The sequence below is a fragment of the Protopterus annectens genome, chromosome 5.part1, assembly GCF_019279795.1.
Source record: "Protopterus annectens isolate FY-2018-M chromosome 5.part1, PAN1.0, whole genome shotgun sequence".
Lineage (NCBI taxonomy): Eukaryota > Metazoa > Chordata > Ceratodontiformes > Protopteridae > Protopterus > Protopterus annectens.
The window spans coordinates 143,521,067-143,543,962 of NC_056736.1; positions in this window are offsets into that span (position 1 = coordinate 143,521,067).

The window sequence follows — 22,896 nt, forward strand, 5'->3', positions numbered from 1 at the left end:
GTATCCTTTATGAATATGGATACTCCCTCCTTTTGTGGTTCGGTCCGGATTTTGGGGCGGGCATGATATGAGGTATAACCTGATAGTGCTGGGGTGCTCTCAGGAGCCTTGAACCAGGTTTCTGTCACAGCACAAACATCGATGTTCTCCATACTGAGGAGGGCTTCGAGGGTGTGCATCTTGAGGTTTAGACTTCTGGCATTGAGCAGTATTACCCTTAGTTTTTCCATTTTTGTTTTCTAGGGTAGGTTTATCATTTGAGCCTTGCCTAAAAAGGCACTATGGGGTGGCAAGAGCCTTTGCCAATATCCGAAGCCCAGGGTGACAGGTGCAAGCCGTCCCTTGCAAAGCAGCGTGGCTTGTCAAGCATGTCATCCCAGGCAGACAGACATTGGATCCTTAGAATGACACCAGTAATTAAGCCAATTATTAAAGCTGATCATTTTGTCTCTGTATTGTGGCATCATTCTTGGTGAGGGTAGGATACTGCTCAGGGTCAGGGTCATACCGTCCTCGGCTACATAATCTGAGAGCTCCTCTATGTCTCTTTTCATGTAGTCCAGGGAGGTACGTCTCAGGTCGTTCACACCGGCATGGACAATGACTGAGTCATACTTGTACTTGCTGTGGAGTGACCTGAGTGCTTGTGTAATGTGACGGATTCTAGCGCCCGACAGGCAGCTTAGTGTGATCTTTTCCTTGTTCAGTCTGGTGAGTGGGACGTCAGTGTGTCTGACTATGTAGTAACCTATAACAAGTGTGTCTGGCATTGTGTTTGGCCTTAAGGGCTGTGACTGTTTAGCACACTGACTTTGAGAGCTATGTGTTGCATGTCTTATGTCTTGAGGTGGCAGTTGCTTGGGTGTCTACTTTGGAGGCCTCTGTAGTTTTGGTAGATTTTTGATCAGTGCCTCCGAGTATGTCTTTGTGTGTTTATGTGTTTGTTTTGCAGTTGTGATCTGCAGTAGTCACAAGCTACATGCATACAAGTTGTTATGGTATTTGCTATGCTACACAATCTTATCCTCCAGTAACAGTTGCAGCAGGAACAGCATGGGGCAGGGCCACACAGCCCAACACCACTGCCAAGGCCTGTACAGGCACAGTGTGACTTGGTGAAGGAACTACCTGAGCAGGTCACAGTCGGCGAAAGCAATGGGTAACTACACATTCTAATACAACTGCTACTTGTTAGGTCAATAGACATACCCTGGGTGTGTTCCGGACTTGAGGATGGTGCTAGTGTGCTGCCTATGTTGGATGCACACAGTGCACCTCCTATACATGGCCGAGCACAGGTACTGTCATGTTTGGCATCCATTGTACTGTGTGCGGGTCAGAGAGGGGAAATCTGTGGGTAACTACTGTGTCAGTGCATATGCCTTGTGTTGGCTCTTTGCCAAGGGCAGGTTATACTGTACACGGGCTTTCTCCGACTGTGACCTGCTCAGGTAGTTCCTTCACCAAGTCACACTGTGCCTGTACGGGCCTTGGCGGTGGTGTTGGGCTGTGTAGCCCTGGCCCATGCTCTTCCTGCTGCAACTGTTACTGGAGGATAAGATTGTGTAGCATAGCAAATACCATAACAACTTGTATGCATGTAGCTTGTGACTACTGCAGAGCTCCAATGGATATGTCTGGATACCAGAACTGTGAACTGAGCATCCCAAACACATGCACAAGTATATGTCTTGCCTGTGCATCCGCCTCAGTATGGCGTGAGTGTTCAGGTGTGTGTGCATTGCTGATGGGTGTCATCAGCCACAACTCCAGTATTTACCCAGTATCCCCCACTAGGAGACTGTAGGGGATGTCCATATTGGCATTGGTGTGCTACAGCTGTGTCAGAAGCCATATATCAGACACATCATAGCTTCCAGGGCAGACAGCACACACATTCTGTCTCATGCCCTGGCCATTGCATATGGCCTAGCTGTTGGAGGGTATGCCCCTGCAGTGACTGTAGGCCTTACCCCGCTCACCGGGTGGTGCTACAATGTGTATGTGTGTGCAGGCTATAGCACCTAGTACCCCAGGGTAGTCATCCATGTGGTTGAACAGATGCATATTGCTGGTCTACTAATCATGTGTGTTGAAGACATGTTAGTGCTCACTAGCATGTGTTGACATGGCGTCTGTGAACTGGTGCCATATTCTAGATGCAGATGCCTCTGAGATACCCATGATATCCCCAGTTGTGCTGTGTGAGGTACCTGTGGCTAGTACACCTAGGCCAACACATACCATGGTATCCACTGTGATGTGTTTCCCTCGACCTGTTTGATGGGTCAGGTGTGGCAGGCACATGTCAACAAGCTGCTGTAGGAGGTCTCTGTCCACCCCATAGTGCTCCATCCCCAGCCCATGTAGCCCTTGGTAAGTCACCCTCAGTCTATAAAGTCTTTTGTCACCCCAGTAAGGGTTGTTCGGCAGCATACACATCCTCACTGCCCCAGCCTCCTGCACATGTTGGTATATGTTGCCTGCTGCAGCACGTCTCATTTGGTTGGACTGTGTCATGAAATGTCCCTGCAGGTATACACCGGTGGTGTAGAGTGCTGACAAAACCTGTGTGTATGCTGCTTACTTACATTAACATACTGTTCATGTGCGGGCTGGCCATGTCATCTACTGATTGTGCTGATCAACACCTGTTTGGGCAGCCTGTACACCCTGACTACCCCACCACTGCTGTCATCCCTCCCAGTGTCACCAGGCAGGTATAGACACATCCCTAGCTTAGGTGTGCTAAGGTAGGCGCACTCCCGAGGCACAGTTCTGCAATGTACGTACAGTATGCCTGACCCCCCTCCCATGCTGTCAACTATATTCGAGACCTGCACCCGGCTGACTACACACATACACTCCAGGGACCAGCAGCACACCCTGATGATAAATGTGATACACTATAGTCAACCTCATCTGCATAGTATAGCCTTCTAATGAATAGTTATATGACCCATACCAAACCTCCAAATTAATAACCACTGCTCAGTGTCACTCAGATCCGTACACAACAGGTGCCTTACTATCACCATATTCAATGCCCCATAGTTTTCCCAGCAACAAAATAACCGGTGTCTACATGACTACAATCCATGGCCCTGCACACTACAGATGATGTGCATTACCACCACGCCATGGCAGATATACATAGATCCCAGGTTATCACGTACAGATCATTCGGCACAAACATTCAATAGTGCTGATATCCTCAGACATATATGTTCACATCTATGTCCACCTCTACATCTACATATATCATATATATTATTTGTATGCATATATACATGGACATGGATATATATATATACATATATATATATATATATATATATATATATATATATATATATATATATATATATGTATACACACACACACACACACACACACACACACACACACACATATACATGTACACACATATGTAGATATGGCATTTATATCACAACAGCGGACCACATGACAGCAATGCATTACACAGGAATGAAAAGGAAACTACAATGTTTCACCTGCATCATGTAGTGTTGTTACTATCAAGGCACGTGTGTTATGTTGCGTCACATGGGTCAGACTGTATCAAGGGTAAGAGTAGGGCTGCTGACAGTTACTCACCAGACCTATTGGCGAATGTATGTGTTGACAACCCAGTGTCTTGGCAGAATATGCGGGGTCTGGACACTTTATAGGTCAGCAACAAAACACACTGAACACATCTCGCAGCTAGCCACCCACAGATACCAACACATACGGTATAACTGCCAAACACAAACACCTGCCATGCCTTGGAATCGAACACCTACCTGTGTAATCTATCACACTACAGCATTATGCAGTAACAGAACACGTTACCAAGTTCCAGCATCACCACACTCCCACAGGCATACATCTAGGTGGATGACATCATCCGCAAATTCAAAGACGCCGATAGGGAATGTATGGGGAGGGAGCCATCTAAAAGCATTACTCTGTCCCCAGACAGCTTGAAACACACACACACAGACACACACTTGGCAGGGCTGGGAGTCGAATATACACCTAACTACCTTACCACACTACAGCATTACGCAGTTACAGAATGTGCTATCAAGATTACGGGAACACAGTACCCCCAGAGGCATACTTTTAGGTGGATGACATCATCCACAAAGGCAAAGACGCCAATAGGGAATGTATGTGGTGTGAGCCATCTAAAAGCATTACTCTGTCTCCAGGCAGCTGGAAACACACACACAGACACACACTTGGCAGGGCTGGGAGTTGAACATACACCAACCTACCTTTTTCCCAGTACAGCATTACGCAGTTACAGAACGTGCTATCAAGATTACTAGAACACAGCACTCCCAGAGGCATACTTCTAGGTGGATGACATCATCCGCAAAGGCAAAGACGCTGATAGGGAATGTATGTGGAGTGAGCCATCTAAAAGCATTACTCTGTCCCCAGGCAGCTGGAAACACACACACACACTTGGCAGGGCTGGGAGTCAAAAATACACCTAACCATCTTATCATACTACAGCATTACACAGTTACAGAACATGCTATCGAGATTACTGGAACACAGCACTCCCAGAGGCATACTTCTAGGTGGATGACATCATCCGCAAAGGCAAAGACGCTGATAGGGAATGTATGTGGTGAGCCATCTAAAAGCATTACTCTGTCCCCAGGCAGCTGAAAATGCATACACACACACACACACACACACACACACACACCCACACTTAGCAGGGCTGTGAGTCGAACATACACCTAACTATCTTATCACACTATAGCATTACGCAGTTACAGAACGTGCTATCGAGATTACTGGTGCACAGCACTCCCAGAGGCATACTTCTAGGTGGATGACATCATCTGCAAAGGCAAAGACGCTGATAGGGAATGTATGTAGAGTGAGACATCTAAAAGCATTACTCTGTCCCCAGGCAGCTGGAAACACACACACTTGGCAGGGCTGGGAGTCAAACATACACCTAACTACCTTATCACACTACAGCATTACGAAGTTACAGAATGTGCTATCAAGATTACTGGAACACAGCACTCCCAGAGGCATATTTCTAGGTGGATGACATCATCTGCAAAGGCAAAGACGCCGATAGGGAATGTATGTGGAGTGAGCCGTCTAAAAGCATTACTTTTTCCCCAGGCAGCTGGAAACACACACACACTTGGCAGGGCTGGGAGTCAAACATACACCTAACTACCTTATCATACTACAGCATTACGCAGTTACAGAATGCGCTATCGAGATTACTGGTACACAGCACTCCCAGAGGCATACTTCTAGGTGGAAGACATCATCCGCAAAGGCAAAGACGCCGATAGGGAATGTATGTGGAGTGAGACATCTAAAAGCATTACTCTGTCCCCAGGCAGCCGGAAACACACACACACGCACACTTGGCAGGGTTGGGAGTCGAACATACACCTAATTACCTTATCACACTACAGCATTATGCAGTTACAGAATGCGCTATCGAGATTACTGGTACACAGCACTCCCAGAGGCATATTTCTAGGTGGATGACATCATCCGCAAAGGCAAAGACGCTGATAGGGAATGTATAGAGAGTGAGCAGTCTAAAAGCATATTACTGTCCCAAGGTAGACATAGACAAACACACAGCAGTGGTGGGAGCGGAACAACTGCCTATCTACGGAGCACTATTACAACACTACATAGATACGAGACATGCCACAGACAGTACACCCTTCAAGACAGTCAACGAGTGTGTTCAATGTAGGAATCCATCCTGATGTGGGGTATGGACATCTGTTGCCTGGATGACCACCATCACTATACAGGATGTCAATGGCCATGCCCATACACAGAGGCACATCACCGACACAAGGTGTCACTGGGCATGCTCACACAGTATCACACGTCCGTTTGGAATGTACTGTGTGTCCATCTACACAACAGCATACTGGACATGCTCACACACTTAGTAGAAGCGAAGGGATATCTTGCATGCACATGGATTCTAAACACGGAAGGGCACAGTTTGGAATGTACTGTGTGTCCATCTACACAATGGCATACTGGGCATGCTCACACACTTAGCAGTAGCAAAGGGATGTCTTGCATGCACACGGATTCTAAACACAGAAGGGCACAGTATGGTGTTACTGTCCCCATGTACATGAAGGCCACTTACATGTACTGACCAGTACACACTCAAGAGCCATCACAGATGTCTCAGGTGCAGATCACAGAGGTAAATGCCGCATTCTACTATGTAGCCCTCAGACATCACCATGATCTTGTACCAGCAACACACATCCATACATTACCACAACACCGTGTGACTCATGACCAGTGGACTGTTCATAGGTCTACAGCAACTGTGCAGACTATACATGTACTGACAGGGTTCCATCATGTGTTATGCAATGCAATGATACCACTGTATATAACCAGGTTGGCTCTACACATAACAGGGGCCCTGGGTCTTACACAGCCGTGACAGATGACTGTCGCTGTACACCAAAGAACACACATGTTTGGATATGACATACATGTAATCACAGTGGATATGTGCATGGACCACACACACACACACACACACACACACACACACACACACACACACACACACACACACAAAACACATATATACATAGCATAGCTTTTGCTGTCCTTCATGCAGACAAGTGGCTACATCAATCACACACATGCACATGGAAGGTAGGTCCATGGCTGTTGAATGCTAACAGTACATGAGGTAGCAATGTTGACCGAGGAAACATTCCCTCTGTACTAGTTACCCATGACATCCATCATATCATACAACAGTCCATGTGTTATGTATGTCATCACACATGTCCACCAATTGCAATGCATACAAACATGGCTAGATGACAGGCTTGTAGGACCAACACACATGTACATATAGTGATGTGCATGCACCTAACATGTATGTGCAGTAGCTGATGTATGTAATTCATCTGTGCCTAACTACAACATGCAGTTGCAATGCAGCTCCATCATTGACACATGTATATGGTGAAATACTGACAGTATGGTAGGATGTACATCAGGTATGGACGGATGTGTGTACATAAAGTGGTGATCCGATGTTTGCTGAGGACAGCTCACAGGTGTGTCACAAGCCATCCTACCATTACATGTGCAAACAGTACGCTATGTTACTGTTACTTAGTGAAGACATAAAACCTATACAGTGGTCAGGGTGTTACTGACTGTAAGTCACTTGACACCTGTAACACTTACATCCTCCCGTGTGCATATAGCAGCACAATTGCCGAAGGTAGCGTTGGTACACATAATGCGGCCAATACTGCTGCATGTCTGTCAGACGTATCATCATATAGCAGGTGTATCATTCACAGTACTGCCATGTGTGTTTGCTTGTGTGACCATTTATGCCACATATGGTGGAGAATACATCCCAATTGTTACACACCCCTGTACACTGTTGTAGAGATATGTACATACTGCAGTGTGGAAAGCATGACATAGGCAGGTGTGATGTGTGTATCACACACATGTCAGCTATCTGTATGGCAATGACATTTGTGGACTCCACAGTGTGTGTGTGTGTGTGTGTGTGTGTGTGTGTGTGTGTGTGTGTGTGTGTGTGTGTATGTATGGCTGTCTAGCGCAGGGAGTGAGGGTGTATGCTACCATACAGAACAGACAGGATCCCTAACCCCTCATGGTGATGCAGTCTACTACCTTGTTGATGCCATCGGTCTCAGCCTTACTGGCTACCTGTACGTGTTCATTCTCTGTGTCGCATTGGGTGGGTGCACAGTACTGAGAGGGTGATTACCACATAGGCAGGGGTCCTCACCTCAACACTATTGAGTGTGCGTTATAGTTATTGTTGACTCCGTGAGTGTGGGCATGTTACTGTGTGTTTCTGTGTATGTCTGTGTGTGTTCTCATCCTGTAATGTGACAGGGTATTACTGCTACACAGTGAGGCCTCATGCTATCAAGTGGCCTCTAACGTTATCATCGGTCAGACCGCTGTGTAAACCCCCTGCACCATGTCAGCATACCTGTGATGTGACCTGGTATGGATGTCACATCTCTAGCCACTGTAGCCTATTAAACAGCCCACATGCTTCTGGATCAGTAGATGTGTGGACATCTGTGGTATGGTAGCCTTTCTAACAGTCAGGTTGAGGCTACGTATAGCATGCTGGTATTGCCATACATGCCTGTGAGTACTCCACATTTACACATGGGAAACTGCAAACACTGCTACTTGTTGGCACATGCAAGTAGACCATAAGGAGGGAACCAGGGCATCATTACCAACATGCTGTTACTGTTGTTACCAAGACACATACTGTGAACATATAACAATGCATTATAAACCTGTACTACATGGTATGTCTGGTGCATGTCAACAGTACACAACTAATGTAATATACACTTTTCTCACTATTCTGTTCACCCTGTGCATCAGACCATTTGAGGATGTCCCTGCACCGATGGTGTGGATGACAGGGATGCGGCACAGGCATTATCATATGCACAGGGTGATAATGTTTGCCAGGGGCATAGGCTGCACCAGTGGATGACATCAGGTGTGTGGGAAAGGGACAGTGATCTGATTGGACATGTGTGGTCTTAGGCATGTGGGCGTTGCGGTGGCCTACAGATGTTTTTGCTGTGTGCATGTATGAGTGCACACAGTTCTGCCTTTTGCCAGGCCTACACAGGGGTATTATTGACAGCTCCAGATTGTACAGACTAGGATGTACAGCTCACTGTGTCCGGTCATGGCCACGTGACCTGTGCCTGCCAGGGGTTGCACGGGCACTACCAGGCGGAGGTACAGATTGGCTACTGTCCGATGACACATCCACTGGAACCGTGTCCCCACTGGGAATGTCCAGGGCCATGTCCACGTGGCCTGCTGTGTCCTGGTGCAGACAGCGCAGCACCAGCTGCACTGCTACTGCTACCAGCACTATGGGAGCTGGCATGTGAGGTGGCTCATTCACGTTGACCTGCACTAAGTGGTGTTGCTGGCCTACGTCCACGTGGCCTATGCCTCACTCCTACCAGATGTTCCAGCACAGACAGTTCACGCTCACGGATTGCCATGCCATGGTCAAGGATTCTGACCATGTCACCAAATTGCCTGTCCAGAACATCAGCAATCTGCTGTTGAGCATTTGCCAATGTCTGGATGTTGTCTTTTAGAATACAGATAGCAGCCCTCTGAAGCCTCTGCCCTTCTCTTTTCTGCCGTTCAGCACATGCCTGTGCTACCATTATAGTCTGGAACATGCGTCTGGTGACACCAGCTGCTGCACTCTGTCCTGTAGGTGCATGTCTGCCAGAGGTCCTCCTACGAGCAGTACTGGCCACATGCCTGTGTGGCACATCTGCAGTCATTACACTAAAACCATGGTGTGGAGACACACCTTCTGTAGCCACCACACATCCTGTTCCAAGCTAACACATGCTGACTGTCCTTCCTCTATGGCCACTGGTGATGGGGTATGTGTTGACATGAGAACTGTGTGCTGGCAAGAGGGGGACATAGCTGGGATGGCAACCATTGGCACAGATTCAGCCCCTGACAACCCTGCCTGTACCTCATGCATATGTTCATCACTACTAGTATCTGTGGGGACACTAACATCAGAGGGACCACAGGAGGGTAACGCACCTACATCACCTGTGAATGCAAAGAAAGACTCTACATTACAATAGGCACACACACACACACACACACACACACACACACACACACACACACAGACACACCATGCATGTGATTTGACAGACGGCATGCAGCATGCATGTGATACAGCAGATGGCATGCAACTCAGACATTAATAGTGGTAGTTAGCATACCTCCCTGGGTTGCACACAACAGCAAGCAGGTGTCATATCAGTAGCCATGCAGTTCACACAATCATGGTAGTAAGCATGCATCCCTGTGATACACCATGTGGACCAGCACAGGTTAACAGTACACATGGCTGAAGTTACCTTGACATGTAATCTGCTGACATGTGCATTGACATGCATACATGTCTGACACAATGGTGTCCTGACACATGTACAGCATTGTAATGGGTATCACATTGCAGTGTTGTCTGTATGCCCTACAGATAGAATGCACGTTTAGCAAATGTGGATGAGCATGGAAGGGTAGTGTGAGGCATCTACATTGCTATACAGTGTGAAGTCCAGACACTGTGCCATTGCATGGCATCATGAGGCATCTATATTGCTATACAGTGTGTAATATGTACACATTGCATAGCCATAACTGCGTGCATAAACATGACATAACTGTGGACTTTGACCCATGTTGCTGAGGTGTATACACACCAAACCATGCTGTGTCATGTGAGAGGTCACTGGAAGACCTACGGATGACACCCCTGCACAACTACTACAGAGTCTTAGCTGCCTGGCAGCCATGTCCACACATGGCAGACTTGTCAGTACACCATGTCCCACATGACATTGATGTACCAAACACACAAGGTGCACGGCTGATAGTGATGTCCTACAGCAGCAAGGGAAATGTATGGTATCTGCGGCCTGATGTGGTGCCAATGTCTGTGGATGCTGTACAGGTGACTGCTGTCATTCTATGACACAGTCGTGATGTTCAACACATCTTATAAAGTCAACTTACGTGACACCTCCACTAGCTGTGCACAGGCTTTTAGGATGTCCAGTGTACCACATCAACTGTATAATCAGTCAACTAAGGCTATAGTTAGACCATGTGTGGACAATGTGCAACAGGGTGTATACACATCACATCTTCTGTGTGGCTACATGTCTCTGGCCATCCTCCATTGCCATGTGTGAACATGTGTTGGCCAAATGTTTGTGATGGCCATCTATCTCACATGTCTGTGTAGTCCCATATGACATACACCCATAGATGTCAGATATGTCACCATCCACAGGGCTATGCAGACAACAGGTTATATGTGTGGTATGTGGGGTATGTATTATGGGATAGTGTGACAATATTACAGCCAGAACACACCATGTCTGGGACATGTCAGATGAAACATCACAATGTGTGCACCCATTGCAGGGGCATATAACACAATGGTGACTCCTGTGGGCTGCCCATATCCCAGCTCACTGTGTGGTACTGTTTGCGTACCACACATGTGATGTTCAAATGTATAGTACATATGCCTACATGGAACAACACCTCCACCGTTGTATGCACAGCTGTCCACACATGTAGCAATGACAGATACTGTGGCTTCATGTTGGTGTTTCATTCCATTTGTATATATTGCACATGGGTAGCCAGTGTGAATGATGGGAGATGCGACCTGTATATCATGACTGGACCAAACATCATGTGTACATGTGTTAACTGGCCACATGGCGAATAGATATATGCATTAACATGCCTGATACTGATGACAGTCTCACCTGCAACGGACTGATGTCTGTGCGGCACACCAGAGGTACCTGTATAGGGGTGACACAGCAGTTTGAAAATTATCCATGACTGTATGACAGCCACAGTGTGCACTGTGCATGTTAACACATTCGCCTGTACAATAGCATATAGTATGCAGCATGTGTGTAAACATACCTGGCATATGATGTTATATTACATATTGTACAGTGGCACATGCAACTAAATGGGATATAATAGTCATATGTGCAGTAGTGACTTACCAGGCAATTCTAGGCTCATTGGTTGGGAGACGCCCATCTCCACGATGGCAGCTAGTGTTTGTGGATGCTGTTCTGAGGGTGTCCCCAGGCTGGCCAGTAGCTCTTCGGTGGGTGTGAGTGGGGGCTGGGTTGGTGGCCCACCACCTGTTCCACCTTGTTCCCTGGTGATTGCAGTGGCACGCTGTTTCACATGTTGTATCAAGTCTGTGCAGTGTTTGTGCACCTGCTGGTAGGTGCGGTTATGGCCACCCACATCATTAACCCTCCTACAAAGGTCCTGCCACAGGTCCTCACACTGCTGGGCATGCTGTGGCACATGACTGAACAACACCTCGTAGTCCTTATGGAGGTACGGGATGAGGACATCATCCTCCTGGTGTCTGTATGCTGGCAGGTGTGAACGAGGCATTATCTGGAAGACATAATGATGGTGACAGGTCACAGTATCACAGAGATGTACAGAGATACAGCTGCACATACATTTGTATTAAATCTAGTACATCTGCACAGTTATCTTTGCAAACCATCATGACACTGACACGACTGACATGTTTGTGTCACACACATGTAACACCCATTATGCATTGGATATCATCACCATATATGTGTGTCACCTCATTACATTGTTCATACTCCATGTGAATGCTGTCTTGATGTTGACATGTCTATTTGCCTGTACTGGTGTTCTTACCTATCAGCATATGCCTGGATGTGTCCACAGTGATGCTGTTGACCTTGATGCTGTGTATATGTCACATATCAACACATACACTGCCTTAATGGACATGAGCAGTGACAATGCACACATACGCATGGAACCTTTACATGCATGTGTTTTGCCATATACATCTATACGGCACTGTACAGCAGTTCAACATCCTGCCATGGATCGCCTGTGTTGCACATGTGATAGACATGGGACAATGGCTAGCTGGACGTCATTCGCAGGGATGGTAATCAACTATAGCATGTATGGGCAAGGTTTCCTAGCTGTATCCGACAGCCATTTTGCCACCGCGAGGTGCATCAGTGCCACATTACTGATCCAGACAGTTAATAGTACATCTACCATGCGGTCATCACACAATGTATGACAGAGATGACATGTGCAGCTTTGATGGACAGGGTTGCATGGTATGGCGGGAGTATGTAACATGTATGGCACAGGGATCTGTCCAGCATGTGGCGATCCTTGTAGTAGTACGGTGGCTGTCCATGACGTATGTCTTTCAGATCAGGATATGTACATGTAGCATGTCCAACATCACAATGTAGCACATGTCTTTATGCAAGGTAGCCAGCATGCTGCATAGTGGAGGTGAGGATTGTGAAGGCTGGTATTGCCCATCCACGCATGGCCAATACCCCTTAAAGGTGATATGTGATCCGATGTTGGTCACCCGAGTGCTGAGTATGCCTGTCCAATGATCTCCATGCTCATGGATGGCACCTTGTCATGACATGGGTGCCTCGTATGACTACCTAATAGGCCTGGAGATGTCACCAACTCAGGGAGGTGAACTGCACAGCACCATCCCTTACACAGTGTCCATAATGTTGACCGCTGCCTAGGTGGTAGTTAATGGGTTCAGGGTTATTCACCTAGCGGTGACCAATGCTATTATCAGCTGTCAGAATGTGCACATATGTCATACACCTCACCCACAAAGCCCATTCTGTATGTTGTCCACAACACTGAGACAGCTATTGCTCCTAGGTCATGGCCATTCACATCCTTACATACACAGATGCCTCCCATTTGTCTGTGTGGTATGGGCTACAATGAGGGGGGAGTAAAAAACATTAACCCTGTTTTACTGTAGCTGCCACTGGTGTGATATGCACATGTCACTCTGACACCTTTTGTAGTGTTGATTCTGTCAACAGGCCACTGGTAGAACACTCCTGTGACATACGAAGGTACATCTAGCATACTCAGTGTAGCTGGAACACGGTATGCGTGATGATGTCCTATTACCTGTCACAGTTATGCTATGCAGTGTGAAATCATCCGTACTGTCATCTACTTCTGTAGTGCTAACATCTACATTGATAAAGGTTCATAGACTTTCAGACCATACTCAGCAGGGTAATAGTGCAGTGCTTCCAATTATGACTGTCGTCTCCACTTGTGGGTTGCAATGGGTTGATATTATCCAACACCATATCTGTATTGCATATTCATGCTCAGCACTTGTTCAGAACTTGTGAGCACTTCATGATCTATTAATTACTATAGCACCCATTCCAACTCATTTCTTACAAGTACACTGTCTGTCCTTACATTTCCAGCTTGCTTGCAGTACAACAGCTATTGTACACACATAACTCACATATCTTGTGAGACATGGTTTAATATACAGGCATGTCCAACTGTCACGTACCAGTGATATTGCCTGTCTATATGATGAATATGGTGAACATGTGGCAATAGTGCAATTGTCTCATGTACACAGTCAATGCACACCTCCTCCCAACATACGACACTACAGCCCCTGGGAGATGCACATATGTAGCATTGCTGGGGGTAATGCTCTCACCAACCCAGACTGAACCTGACATTCATGTGGGGATGTGTAACATTTGCAACACACCCCACTCATCACATAGTCTCACAAGATCTCCACCACAGGCCACACATAGTATGAGTACGACATTTGCAGAACCTCTCCATACTCTGTGTAGGCACCAGAGGCAGCCCCCATCACCAAACACAGCAACAATTACTTATAGCCCACAGACTCATGTGTGCCCATCAAATACAGCCAATAGGGTGTTATAACATACCCAACACACCAGTCATAGGTGACTCTGTAGGCGGTCACACTGATGTCCCACACAGCAGGCTACACAAGGCGATAGTCGCTTACATCTAGCTGTCGGGTAACTGGCTGTGCAACATAACCTATGCAACCATGCCACACCTCACCAGGTACAATTTGACTGTCATTCTGTATGTTAGTGTGACTGCCCTGAGATGTAACTTCCCAGACTACATGTGCAGGGACATGCAATAGCTCTCCAGTCTTGTAGCCCAGAAGGTATCGGCCAAGCCCTGGGGAGCATTCTGCATTCATCCAGACTAGATACCACTGTACAACAACTGACTGTTTCACTTCAACAGTTGCCTATGCTTCTGCTGTCATTCCACAGGCATCCAGTATCTGTCTGCTTTGAATGACATGGTCAACAAAACACAATGCTTTGGCACAGATGACCTGCACCTGTCAGCCCTGGGAGTACAGATAACATGTAAGGCTCTTACTGCTCCTATACTGCCTGTCTTGCACAGTTTCCAATAACATCCATCACCAGAATGGGAACAGGCAAGCAAGACATGGGGTCATGTGACTCAATGCTTGACATCATCTCTGACGCACGCAGGCAAGGCACTCCTTATAATGGACCACTTCAATATCTCTGCAGTGACTGGGACCTGCCTCTAGGCTCGCAGAGCACACCTGCACTGACAGGTTATACGCAAACCACACCTTTCAGTCATGTAACCTGGACCAGAACACCCACGGCTAAGGTGTGTCCATATTTCACTATGTTGTACACACCTCCTGGCTGGTTACTTAGCACAATGCATCAGAGGTGAGCCACGTGCAACTAACTGTGGCCAGAACTGCTATACACATTGTAACATGCTACAGATTCAACAACATACCCCACGGTTACCGGCCCTCATTTCTTGGTGTACTGGACAGTAGGGTTCAGACAGGTACTACTGATGTGAGACTGACACTACCCCACACTTAACTGGGATAGCTACTCATGTACCGAAACATTAGGCCAACATTGTCTGGGATTCATATCCTCCACTCGGCTGGATCAACCCATACACACCACCACCAAGACCAACAATATCCTAGACATGGGCATTACCAATATGTCACTGGTGTTCCACACCTGTGGTTATCCCCTCGTTGGTAGTTTCCGAACATATGCTAATCACCCTTGCTATCCAAATCCCAGCACCACACCTTTCACGGCATACACAGTACAAGATTAGTACAACGCCTACTACAGACGTCTTATGACAGCAGTAGTAAACGTCATGACACCAGTGCAGATGGACAATGCACATACAAACGCTGAAACATACCCCAGTGCACTTCATTAGCACTTACACGATGGCATGGATCATGCGATTCCAAACAGAGTCATGATGGTACCCACCAGATAATGGATGCCACTCTGGGGGTCCAGTTCCATGGACATAATGTACAACAAAAGGTGGAGGCTGTTGCAAAGTGGAGTACAATCCCATGGGTGGGGTAACTCACTGGTTACCTCAGTAGGGCTCCGGGATTCCTTATCACATCCTTCAAACCTAGGTACATAAACATTACTGCAACACATTCCAGGGTGTACCACAAAGCATTATGGAGGTATGTCAGTAGTCAATGGCAATACTCACATCTGCTCTGACATACGACCGTTACTCAGGAACATTACAGAACCAAGTGATGTTGGCAACATCCTGGCGGATGGGTTCAATGCTAATTTTACACCCTCTCACTCCCTACAGGGCCATAATCTATGCAGGAACATTGCGGGGTCCCTGCTGTCACAACTACACAGTTCCAACCTGCACTCTCTAAGGCCTGGAACACAGACTCCATGTGACCATCCAACATCCCAGGCTGTGATTTTCACAAACCTCAGAACGACATGTCTCCCCACTTGGCCACCAGATTCACTAATAGCCTTGTATCAGACATTGTGGCCCCTGAATGGCACACAGCAACAGTTATCACACTCCACACAGGTGTCACCGCAATGAAGTAGAGGGACTATTGCCCTATACACCTGACTGGACTGTCTTGCAAGGCTATGGGGCACATCATCATGGAAGTCATTCACAGAGACATTGGTGGGCTCCAGACCTTTGATGCCACCCAGGTTGGACTTGTTAGGGCCAGACCATGGCTCCTACACCTGGTGGACTCCTTTGATACAGTCTCCAGGGTAGTTGATGATGGTAAGGAGCTCCACACAGCCTACATTGTCCTCTCATTGGCTTTCAGCACCGTTCTCCATTCTGGTATTGACAACATACACATCCACCTGCACATCGACCCCTACGTCTCAGGATGTTATGCAAAGTGGCTCATGGACAGGACCCACACAATAAGGGTAGCATACCGTAGTACCTACTGTATTTCAGTTACACTTGGCATACCACAGTCCTCAGTCATAGGGCCCCTCATGTTCGGTATATGCTTCCCTGAGGTACAGGCTAGCACAGAGGGAGTTTCCCTGACTAGATTTCCAGACAACTGCATACAAGGCACCATGATTGATCCACCAGCTGATACAGACTCCCTCCATAAGGGTGCCACTGTGACGGATACCTGATGTTGATAACATGGCCTCAAGCTGCATAACACAAGGTGCATGAACATCCCCTTCGGATTACACCAATCACCCACTGACTATCACATAGGTGGTAGTCCCCTACATACATGTGACATTATATGGGATCTTAGTACACACGTATGTAGCACCCACTCCTTTGATAACCATATTGTCAATGTGGTGTGGATATCCTTCTACGTGGCCACCCTTATCTGTACTGGGTTTGTAGCTGGAACAAAGGCACCCATTGTACCTCTAAACTCCTGACGTATACACACATTCAAGGGTATAACACCCCATTTAGGGTGTACCTTACAGAACAGCAATGGCTTTACATACCACAACATTAACACACCATGAGGATTATTGAGCTCCGAAGGTTGACGTATGTGGCAGAACTATGGACACCATGACTGTATACATTTGCATACTGCATACTCAGAGGTGACCTCTGCTGAACTTACAGGGCCCATGTCTACAACAATATTCATGGATATACTCCACATAAGCGACATAAGCAAAAGCCATTGAGAGCAACATGCTCATGGATATGTGCACAAACGCAATGATGAGTGGGATGTTCTTGAGGGTTACATTCCCAAACCAGGCACTCGCCATGCTTTAGAACATGATTCCTATGTACATAACGCAGGGACACTCAGTAGCACTGTTTATGAGATACCTCACTTGGTGGATGGGAGACACACGTATGCCAGAGATCACTGCAGTGGCTGTACTGTGCAGAGGTGCAGGTAACACATGGCTCTGATGTTCACAGACAGGACACTACCCTAGAAAGGTGCCGCCGGTGTAAACACTGTAGTTGGGCTTACACATACACTTGCCAGACAGCATAGTACCTCACCTTGAATGTGTGAAGCTATTACATGTCCTTTGTGCATGGTTAATTGAGTAGCTCTTCCATTTCGATTAGCTATCATGCTGTTACAGTGTCCCATGACTACAAGCCATACATCCTGTTATTGTGTATTGTACATGCCAATAGACGATACCTTTTGTTTGCATGATATAACTGTTATGCTGTGTAGAATATCTGACATATCTACCTACAATACTGTACATTACACATATTGTACATATTATCCCATAATGCAAAGCATACTTGCACAGCAGGATCACCTTAGGCATGTTATTGTCATTATATGCCCATACACATCCCTACTGTGACCGTATATCAACATATACTATCCCCTGCTATGGCACATACTTGTTGGACATACCCTACCACTGATGGCAAGTGGTGTGGAATTGTTCTTATTAAAGCCCTCATGTAGCATCCCTTGTGGTGTCTGTGATTTTTACCTTGTGGCCCAGAGCAGGGCACACAATTTCTACAAGTGTTACTATGCTCAGCAAGTCATCACTACATAATACCTCTTCCCACTTTATGCATTGCGGGCACTTTTAATTAATACAAAACAGGCTATACATACAGTAACATACTGAGTGTTCTACATACCTTGTTAGCGTTCTGAACTTTCATAAATATCTCTCTTACACCTTTACTGTTTAAACGGTTCTATGGTATGAGCATATGGTTTGAATGTCTGGCAAGTCATCCTTATATATCTCGATACCTGTAACATGTGGTTTCCTGCCGCCAATTGGTGTTCCTGAGTAAATTATTACATGCACATCAGCTGTGCAGCTAATCCATTCACCAATTACGCCGTAACAGTGGGGTATAATTGAATTCTCCACTTGTGCATTGCCCTTTTGACCTACCTTTGGGGAGACAGCCTGTATGTGTTTTGTTGTGTGGAATTGCAACTGCTATTTGTAGAGACACAGATATTTTGGATTCATGTCCCCCATGGATTGTGTGTGACGGCTAGAGTATGTGGTTCTACATGTGAGTGTACTTGTCATCTCAACCGTCTGATAAGGGACTATTGCAAACAAAACCTGTAACATCACCGTCTGTTCCATTATACAACAGCTACGATTTCACATGGCACCTTTACAAATGTGTCTTTCACAAGGTATGTTAACGCTTCTGCAGATGTAATTGAGTGAGTGGATGTTTGTGATGTTATTACAGTCTGTATTGCTATTGTTTCATGTGTGGGAGATGTAGGTGGGTGTACATAGCATATACAGGTTTGTGGGGACTGCATTTCTACTTATTTCATATATGTGTGTGGGCTCCTTCCCTAATTGAAGACCTATCAGTTAGTAGACTGAAACTATGGTTGTTACGGACTTATACATTGGGCCATTGTTAATTGGTTTCTATATAGTATGCAGGTGAGGTTGATACTTCCATACCTCCGGAAATACAGCGATATATAAAGGAATGTTACTAAATGACAGCTGCCAATGTATTTCTGTCACAGATATTTGCACTCATTGCAGTTGTGTTGGTGACTGAACCTCTTTGGCATGGGTTGCCACCTTTTCAAATGGCCATAGTGGGACATTTGCAGGACACACATCAGTGTATACAGGCCGACACATACCCACGGTCAGTGCACAGGATAGCACATACTTTTATCCTGAATACATACTTATTCTTGTAGCATTTTAGCTACTTATCATGTTTAATGTAACATTTACGTTTTTTAGATACAGGCATAACTATTTAATGCAACTATTACATAATATATGGGACATAATTATGTCCTACAATCACAGGCATTTGCCCTTTTTAATATTTTTTGTCAGGACACAACTGCCCAGGGAGGGGATGTCCCTCTTAAAGTGGGACAGGTGGTAACTGTATGCCTATGGCCAGCTATAACCACACCTACTGTAATGATCTACCTCCGAGTTAGCACTAACAGACACACGATGCAAACACACACACACACACATTACAGTCCCATGGAAATGCACACGGCACCATCAACACACACATACACAGACTACGGCAATCACAAACACAGTTGAACACAGTACCTACGTGGACCGCAACACTGGCAGCGATAACTAAATGTCCCTTAATATCGAGATAATATTACATGCGGTTCTAGTGTTCCGGTACTGTGTTCTTTCAGTCTTTCTGCCTCGTGATTATGCGTGTCGGTATGTGACACATTCCATAGTTGGCAGTATCCTATTTATTTGTACCTCCATGGTTGTGTACATGTCGTTGACCTATCTACATATTTGCAGATATAGGTGAATCCTTATATATCAACATATATCTCTCTATCACCCTTTCTATCTTTAGTATGTATATGTATATGTATATATATATATATATATATATATATGTATATGTATATATATATATATATATATATAAAACAGAGAGAATGACAGACAGAATACACCTTTCATTGTGTACATGTCGGTATATACTGTTACCTGGACTCCGCACATTTGTGTTTGAACCTGTCACATTACACACCTGCCGTTGGTACATCTTGGGTAGCTTAGCATTAGGTGATTGTGTACATGATTGCATGTTCTACTCCTGGCAGTGGTCATTTTACCCTTCAGAGCAGGCACTATTAGTACAGGGGTGAATAATGCTGGTTTAACCTGTTCTGGACATCACTGACTATGATCTGCGTGATATTCAGAGAAGCTTAGCCCTGTTTCATGCATATCCATACAGTCATATTTAAACAACACTTACCAGCACTGGGCAATGCATATTCCCACTAACATGTGCTAAACATGATCTGATGACCTGCATCCAACATGCATTATTCATGCCTTCGGAATTACGTTACATCCCTTGCAGGATGTGGGACTGGGAACATGCACGACAGTCACTGCATTTACCACTTGGGCATCTGGAATTTGTACACGTGTTATGGCATTTTGTATGTGGACTGTACTATGGCTGTTACTCCATACTGCAATGAAATGGGTAACTCAGTTAGTTTACATATGGATGAGACCTATTAATGGTATGTCCAAGTGATGTTTAATGGATGTGCTCCAGCATTGGGTATGTGTGTCACAGTGAGCCACACACTATAATGTACTACACCTTCACACAACCGTAGGTGGAGCATGCTGGGGAGACAGATACCTGTCATGGGTACACCCCATGCTTTGCCACTACATCCATGATTACATTATATGGAGCCCCACGTTAATGCACCAGGGAATCCATGCAGAGTGTGTGGGGAACAGTGATTACACACATGGATCCCGCAATTGGGTCTGCTCTACTGAGCGGCAGTTGGTTACCCGATGTGGTGGCAACAGCAGACACTGTTTGCCTCGATTGATGAATGGCCTCTGACAATCAGGCATGTACCTACCGATGTACCTAGGAACCTATACACACAGTACCAACATATGCTGATAGGTGCGTGTACTGTTCAGGTGTTGACATTCCTTGTTCCAATAGCTGTTGTGTGTACAATGGTTGAGGGCTGCCTATGTAGGATTCACACAGTAGGCCACCTATACATTACAATTTACAGGTGGCCGTGTGTGTGCCATCCATTTTACTGTGTGTGCAGGTGGAGAGGTGTGTCAGTCCATAGGGGCCTACACTGTCAGAGTATGTGCTATATGTTCCCTCTTTGCCAAGGCATAGGCATATTGGGCATGCCTCCATCTGCCTACTGGGGCTGGCACAGGGTGTTCGTGGTCTGAATCCTTCTGTGCCTGTGATGGCCTTGGCAATTGCGGTGGGCTGTGAGGGCCTTCACCATTTTGTCCCTGCTGCAGCTGTTTCCGCAGGATCATATTATGTAGCATGGCACATACTATGAGAATGTGAGCACACATGCCGAGAGTACTGCAAGGCTCCACCAGATATGTCCAAGCAACGAAACCATGATTTCAGCATCCCGAACACACGTTCTATGATGATTCTGGTTTGTGCATGTGCCTCATTATGGTGTTCTTGCATGGGTGTGTGTGCATTTCTGATGGGAGTCATTATCCACGGCTCCAGTGCATAGCCAGCATCCCCCACAAGGTGGCCATGCGGGATGTCCCCCCTGACAAATACCTGATACAGCTGTGAGGCATGCCAGATGTGGGAGTCATGGTAGCTTCCAGGGCTGCCTGCACACACATCCATGATAATGCCCTGGGCATTGCACACGACCTGGCAGTTGATGGAGTGCTATCCCTTGCGGTTTATGTAGCACCTACCATGTTCACTGGGTGGTGACTTGATATGTATGTGTGTGCAGTCTATCACACCCAGTACCTCCGGGTAGTGTGTCACATGGTGGAAGAGACACATATTGCTGGCCAACTCCTCCTGAGTTCAGGGGAAGTATATATGCTCATTGGCATGTGGTAACATGGCATCCAGGAACTGGTGTAGTACCCTGGATGCTGATGCCTGTGAGATCCCCATTATATCTCCAGTTGGCCATTGAAAGGTACCTGTGGATAGTATTTGCAAGCTTCCATATACCTTCATGTCCACTGGGATGGGTTCCCCTCTGTTGTTTCTGGATCTCAGGCGTGCCTGGCACAGCTCAACTATTTGCTGTAAGATGTCCCTGTCCACCCTGTAACGCTCTACTATCTCCAGATCATGTAGACCCTGGTAGGTTACCCTTGGTCTGAACACTCTTCTCCTACACTGGGGCCTGCGGTGGTTGTCAGCATCATCCTCCACAACACCGTCAGTCTCTAACACATGGTGATGAATCACAGCTATGGCAGTTCTCAACATGTACATTGTAAAAGTTCCCCATATGTTTACACCTATGGTGCAGTATTTGGGAATACACAGGCATGTGTGGGGTGCTTTCGCACTTTATACTATTGTGCTGTGAACACCGATGATGTCATAGGGTGTGTATGTATGATCGTAGCTACAGGGTATCTTATGTGTTTTATGACAGGAACTACTATTGTGGTGCCTTTAGTATTGAATTATATTTGGCTGCCGTGGATTACCTCTTGCCCT